The sequence below is a fragment of the Leptonychotes weddellii genome, chromosome 1 (genome assembly GCF_054177405.1).
Source record: "Leptonychotes weddellii isolate Sample4059 chromosome 1, ASM5417740v2, whole genome shotgun sequence".
Taxonomy (NCBI): Eukaryota; Metazoa; Chordata; class Mammalia; order Carnivora; family Phocidae; genus Leptonychotes; species Leptonychotes weddellii.
This window is the reverse complement of record NC_138369.1, coordinates 177,737,658-177,745,471: the sequence shown is the minus strand read 5'-3', so window position 1 is coordinate 177,745,471 and position 7,814 is coordinate 177,737,658.

The following is a 7,814-nucleotide window of genomic DNA, read 5'->3' as shown; positions in this document are numbered from 1 at the left end:
AAAAAAAAAAAAAGTTTAAATGCATATGAAGTGTCTGATGGATAGTAGGTGCTTAATAAATGACAATTAATAGCCATAGCATTCATCCATTTGCATCTTCAAGTAAACGTCAAAATGTGATCTGTATTGTAATAATTTTGGCTCTTTTTCACAACTATAGTTTAACATTCCAATCTTTAATATTTATAAATTTAAAGGGAACTTAACAGAAACTGGTTGCTGATGTTGCTTTGTTTTTTATTTTTTAAAGATTTCACCTGTTTATTTGAGAGGGGGAGGGGCAGAGGGAGAAGGACAAGCAGGCTCCCTGGTGAGCAGGGAACTGGACGAAGAGTTCCATCCCAGGACCCTGAGATCATGACCTAAGCCGAAGGCAGGTGCTTACCTGACTGAGCCACCCAACTGCCCCCTGTTGTTGCTTTGTTAATGTGAAACTTTTTCTCAGTGTTTAAAAAAGTGTTCATTGCCCTCACACCTATTAGAATGGCTAAAACAAAAACACAAGAGACAACAAATGTTGGCGTGGATGTGGAGAAAAAGGAACCCTCTTGCACTGTTGGTGGGACTGCAAACTGGTGCAGTTAATGTGGAAAAAAGTATGGAGGTTTTTCAGAACTACCCTATGATCCAGTAATCCTACTATTGGGTATTTACCAAAAAAAAAAAAAAAAAAAAAAACAAAAGAGCCACAAAAACATTAATTGAAAGGATACATGCACTTCAATGTTTATTGCAGCATTATTTACATTAGCCAAACTATGGAAGCAGCCCAAGTGTCCACTGATAGTTGAGTGGATAAAGAAGATGTGGTATATAAATACAATGGAATATTAATATACAATAAGAAAGAATGGAATCTTGTCATTTGCAACAACATGGATAGTGCTAGAGAGTATAATGCTAGGCAAAAGAAGTCAGTCAGAGAAAGACAAAGACCATATGATCTCATTCATATGTGGAATTTAAGAAACAAAATAAACAAGCAAAGGAAAAAAGAGAGACAAACCAAAAAACAGAGTCTTAACTATAGAGAACAAACTGATGGTTACCACAGGGGAGGTGGGTAGCATATAGGTTAGATAGGTAATGTGGATTAGAAAGTACACTTATCATGATGAAGCAAAAAAAATAAAATAATTTTAGAAAACATGTTCCATGCTAAGCCCTTTCAACTTCTACTCTGTAGTGGCATTTTGGATAGAAATGGAACAATATCATTTGCTACTTGGATTTGAGTATAAGTGGTATGGAAATTCTACATGCTTCTGAAATCAGAGAGAGGAAATTCACACATAGAGGATTTTATGTTCTCGATAAATTCAACATCATAAAAGTATGCCTCTATTCTATAAAATATCCATGTTCAGTACCTAAACAACACTTTATTTGTATAACTAGAGAGTCAAAGCAGGGAGAGGAGAGAAAAGAAATGATTTTTGTTTGCTTTTTAAAATTTCTATTTGGAAGTAGCATTGTCACCAAAAAAATAAATAAATAAACAATTTACTATTTCATGAGGGGATAACTTGACAGGAATTATTTCATAAGCCTTTTATGCATAAATTATAGATATCTGATTATGATATCAGAATATGAGCCAAATTTAAGTATTTATTAAGTTATATTTTGAAAAAATGAAGTTTTCCTACTGACTCTATTGTTTTATCTACTTTGTTTTCCTGGTGAGTCTATCCATAAAGTTCCAGAACTTGTGGAAGTCTAGTTGATACAATTTCTGTGAATAATTTTTTATAGGGTAAGAATAAAAATTCTTACCATTTCAAGTTTTCTCTATGTGCTAGTTACTGTTCTAAGACCTCATTTAGTCCTTAGAACAATCTGTAGGATAAGTATTACTATTCTCATTTTTAAAAAGAGAAAATTGATTATTTTTAGAGATGAAAGAGCTCCATTTTTCCAACATCACAAACGTAGGGCCAGGACCCAAACCCAGTTAATCTGATTCCAAAGATTTCATTCTCCTTAAATGGCCCTGAGCGTATACCGATGATGCCATTCATCTTCCAGACTGGATAGCTTTTAGAGGGCTCTCACCTTCTCTGGAAAGCTGCCAGCGTTGGTATGGTCAAAGTGCAAAAAGTTTCTTGACCTCCAAAACTGCTCTCATAAAAGCCTGTCATGGCTTACTGTGTGCAAATAACCAGAAAACTAGGAAACAAAGTAAGGGCATTACCTAAAAAGAAAAAAGAAAAAGAAAAAAAGTCATAGGTGACATCTGGGGTGAGCTGACAGTCTGTGTGAACAATCATGTGTGTTTGGTTTACAACAGAGAGACTGGTGTGCATATCAGTGCTGAGGGGAAATTAGGTGAGCATAATGGATAGATGTTGATTTTTTCAATCACTATAGGTTCCACTGGCATCCCATTATACTTTCCAGGTGTTTCCTCATGGCCATCCTGCAATGCAGATAGAGCCAGAATGACCCCTTGTGACAAAATAAATATCAAACTTAATCAATTGACTTACCTAAGATTACATCACCATTTGATAACGTTGATAAGGTAGGGTAGAGGTTCTCAAACTTTTGGTGTGACTGAAATTTAACAGGAGATCAGTTAAAATTCAGATTCCTAGGTGCAACCCTAGAGATTCAGATTCCTGGATGATGCTCCAGGAGCTACATTTTTAACACTACCTCAACTTTTTTGTGGTAAATGACCCAGTCTGTGTTTGAGAAACAGAGCTTGTCAATGAGCTTCTTTGTCTGCAAATGTTAAGGTGATTAAGGACAGTCTTGAAGAAGAATTGTGGCCTGGAGTTTCCCAGAGTGTCGGACTCCCATTGGAAATATTACTTACAGGATTTAACAAACGGTTTATAATGGTTTAAATCAAGCCACCTGCCAAGGAAATAACTATCCAGGAGACTGGGCAAAGAAAGGGGCCTCAGATACCAGGTCCCAGGGACATCACAGGGAAGCTCTGTCCACAGAGAAAAAAGGACTAACTGATCACAGAGCTAAGTACTCCAGACAGACCAGCCTACCTGCTTGGTCACTATCAGGTAGTGAATGATAGGGATGGCTGACTCCTTAATGAAAATTGTCCTAAGGGAATGATTTTTGGTGTTCATAAGAAGCACTTAAATCAAAAATCCTTCTAAAAAACATTTGACATCTTTTCTTATAAAGATTTTCCTGATCCTGCCAGCTGAAAGCAATCATTTCTCCCCTCATTTCCCATTGCACTGGATGCTCACCCCCAACTGACACCATGATTGCTCCATGAGGCATGTTAATTTATGTGCCTTTCCTATCCCTGCATATAACCCTGGGCACATTATGGACAAGATCCATTGTGGATTCACTCTTTTATCCCCCCAAGTATGTGAGGCACATAACTGGAACTTCTATGCTACTGTGTACTGGGGATTTGAATTAGCGAAGGTTTCATTTGCTAGAGAGTAACTTCTTGCGGAACTGCTATTAACAGCCCTGAAAAGACAATTTGAGAATCCTGCCAAGCACGTGATATTCCAGAAATTATCCCTGCCCAAGAAAGAACAGTGAAAATCTCATGTACCAGATATGGTTTTCCTCTGATCTGAGACTTATGATCTTGCAATTTGTGAAAAACAGTGAATCCAATTTGAAGTCCTTAGAAAGAAAACCATTATTATTAGGGAAACTAGGAATCTAAGATTTTAACTCTCTTCAGGGGAAGAGAAGCAGAGTTTCCTTGGACATGGCTTGGCAAGAAGAAATTGGTTAAAGGTCTTGGCTTACTTGCCAAAGCTTGGTTTGAGGGGAAGGCAGTGCACACACCATTGCAAGGCCAAGTGCATCCATTTAGTCCAATGGTCAATTGTCAGGCAAAGATGAAGAGAAATCTCTTTCAGCTATTGCAATAATAAAGACTTGTGGGTTGGGTGTGGTGGTCAGAATGTACCTATCCCCTTGTGCATTTATTGAATATTCATGGAGTCTAGTGCTGTTTAACAACCAGTGAGGCCTCTGACTTCTCTTTGTGGCCTGTTTGGCATAGGAATGGCATGGTCCATGCTAAAAAGCTGTGGTTTGGTCTCAGTGACACCTTGGTCCAATAGTGTATCTTGGCCTAATATGATGTATCTTAGACAATTTGGTTAATTCTCTTAGTACACTGTTCCAGAGGCAAGAGTTTGTGGTGTCTTAGCAGTGCTTGGAACCTGGTAACATTTTTCCCTTGTACTTTAGTCTGGATGAAGTTTTAGCTAGATAGTCGGGTCATGGCAAAATCTTGTAAAGATCTAACCGAAATGTGTTCTAGTATTCCAGTTACGATAGCTTCTAGACTGTTGATTTGGGTCAATAAGTAGGATTTAGAAATAACTCCATAATGTGATTTGTCTGGGGGGAGAGGGGCAACATTAGCTTTCTGGCCAGTTTTTACTACAGTTTGTAACCGATGCTCCATTTAGGAGCTCTCCTTCCCCTGCAGGTGATGCCAACCCAGGGGGGATCCTGGCCCCAGTAGCCGAAGTCTAATGAAGCCTCAGTTCTACTGCCCTTACCTTATGAGGCCTCTGCCTGGTAATGGGATAATAGTGCAAGGGTGAATTTAGAAGGTCTTCAAGTATATTGATAAAGCCTGTGGAGTCATCAAAAAGCCATCAATCCTTAGAGAATTCTCAGTGTCTACTACTGTATGCACCTGGACACTTGCATTTGGAATGTGAGACGAGATACCAAAAACCCTCGCCGCTTTTGGAACTTGTGTTCTTTCAGAGACTGTGACAATGTGTAGTTTGTCATGGTGACTCCATTACTCTCTAATCATTACTGGTGGCCAATAATAAAGTCATGTGGGTGCCACACTTGGGTCATGGTAATGGTATCCCAGTGATTACACACCCATGTTACTGTGTGGAATGGACTAATGGTAGAGCTTGTCGGTTAGGTAGTCAAATACAGCCGTAGCTCTGGATACCTGAATCATCTTTGTGTTGTAGTTATACAATTTTATGGTGAAGATATAGTCTCGGCTACATTTTATATAGATTGTGACACATTTAGGAGGTGACTAAACATAAGAAGCTCATGTTTTTCCTATGTTAATACTTATCTGGGAGCCTAAATTTCAAGTGCTCTGTTAAATGACATGTATATTTTGGTTTCTACCAATTACCTATCCTTCTCAAATATCATATTCCTATTACAGAGTGAAATTTATCTACTTCCCAGAATATATGTAACATAAGTTTTTGGTGTGCTACCCAGATTCCTTTTACTGAGGCACTGTATTTGCCCCTCAGAAGCTGGAGAAGTTTTCTGTTAACAATTCACACCAGCACCCTTCTCTAGAAGAGCACCATTGGGGAATGGGAGCAGACTCATCTGGAGATGCATAGGGTTGCTCCATAGCCAATGACTAATAGAACAGGGGTCTAATAATCCAGTCCCCCTTGCCTTTGGGCAGGGCAAACCCTGTAATGTGATTTATGCTCCAGAGTGTCCCGTGGCTCAGTCCAGACTTTTGCGGAACAACACGCTTGCCTAGTTTTTTCCCTGGTCCATCCTATTTTCCTCATTCCCTTAGAAGTTTTTCCTGAGACCACTCCATCAGTAAGTCACTCACACAGGAATCTCAATCTCAGTTCTCTTTCTAAACACATGAAATAGGGGTGCCTGGGTGGCTCAGTGTGTTAAGCGCCAGACTCTTGGTTTTGGCCCAGGTCATGATCTCAGGGTCGTGAAATCAGCCCCTTGAGGGGCTCCACTCTCAGCACGGTGTCTGCTTGGGATTCCTTCGCTCTTCTTCTCCCTCCCTCTCTGCCCTGCCCCACCCCTCACCTCCCACAAGCACATTCCAGTCTCTCTCTCTCTCTCCCTCCCTCAAATAAATAAATAAAATCTTTTAAAATTTTTTTTAAAAAATGAAATAAACACATGAAATAAAACAGGTTAGAAGCCAGGCAGCCTGAGACAGAAATGAAAAAAAAAAAATAGAGAATTTATTTTAAAAGAGAAAGACGCACTTGTGGCCACGAAGGCTCAACCAGCCAACTCCTCATATACATTGATCCCTTTTTGGCCTATTAAATAATACCTTCTCCATGGACACAAATCTATAAGATCTATCATCAGCAAAAATTTTGTTTTTTAGCAAGGGGAATTGCTTACTAAATAAAATCTCACTCATACACTCACTGGAATTCACAATCAGTAAAAAGGAATATTTATTGCTTTGAATTTGTTTTTTAAGTTAAAACTTATGGCAGAGTCGATCAATGAGAAAATGGAACTGTGTTAACTAAAAAAAAAATGAATTACATAGGTGTTGAAGTTACCTAGAACCATCCAGCCCAGGAATTATGGTCAACACTGCGTCATCTTTGTATCTTCACTAAACAGGAGTCTTTGATGGCCCTTTCAATATGTCCCAGATAACTTTCTGATTAGCCTTCCAAATCCATTTCTCAACCTTTTTCTCTCGACTTTCCCTCTTTGGAGGCTAACCTGTATGGACTATAGTAGTGGGCATCGTTGCCTTCTGGCTTCTGTTGGATTTGGTCAACAAGAGGAAGAAAGTAAATTTAAGATACTTACTTCCACAGCTGTCTTCTTGTGTGGTTGCCTCAGACTGGCTGCATTCCTCAACCAAAGGGCAAAGGTCATTGCTCTTTTCGGCCAGGTAGCCATTTCTAAAGGCTCTTTCCTCCCTAGGTTCTAGAAATTGATCTCACCTCTTTTCCTGACATGCAGGCTCAGCTGTTACCACTGTCATTATCCCATTATCATGTTCTATCTTTTGATTCTCCACATTTTGCCCACTCATTTGCAAACAGTCCCTTATTAAAGCTTCCTGGAATGCTCACCATTAAAATGTGTTATTTGTTTCAGGCTGGCTGGCTTGATTGGTAAATAATACCGCGCTCACTTTCTATGGAATTTTCAAGATAGCTGAAGTTTCTCCCTGAACTCAGTGTCTAGGATTATATTTGTATATTGTCACAGTTAAGTGGATTTGATTTTGTTCATTAGAAATCTGAACATCTATGCAAGCTAAAATTGAGCCATGATTACTGGATACCAATTATTTTCCTAATCTTATGGGGATTTAAATCTATATACATATATGTCTTTGGAATTAAGATACTTTAACTGAGGATCGTATAAAGCACCCAACACAACTCTTGGTGTAGTGGCTGGCTGGAGGAGGTGTGGAGGCTGGCTGGGGGAAAGGACGGGAGGAGATGGACGTAAGAGTCATGTTGAAAGAGACTCACTGAGTGATGATGAGAAGCGTGGCCACACTGTGGTGATGGTGGCAGTCGTACATTCAGGAAAACACAGTGGACAAAAGTTCATTTGAACGGCAATAGGACAAATTAAGATGAAAGAGGGAAAAAAGTCAATACGTACTCAAGAACTAGTGACCATAGACCTCAAGATTGAACTTCAAGTGAAAATTTTTAGTTTACGTGGAAAAAAATGAAAAGAATCTCAATGAATGCTACTTGAGGGCCAGCACTGTGTTCTTTCCTGGAAAAACTTCTCTTGGGGAGTGGAAAGGGAAGTGAATTCCAAAACAAATGGGTCGAGCAATTAAGGACACAATATAAAGAATTTACTCCCCATTGATTTCTTTTTTTTTTTATTCTTATGTTAATCCCCTACATTACATCATTAGTTTTAGATGTAGTGTTCCATGATTCATTGTTTGTGCATAACACCCAGTGCTCCATGCAGAATGTGCCCTCCTCAATACCCACCACCAGGCTAACCCATCCTCCCACCCCCCTCCCCTCTAGAACCCTGTTTGTTTTTCAGAGTCCATCGTCTCTCATGGTTCGTCTACCCCTCCGATTTCC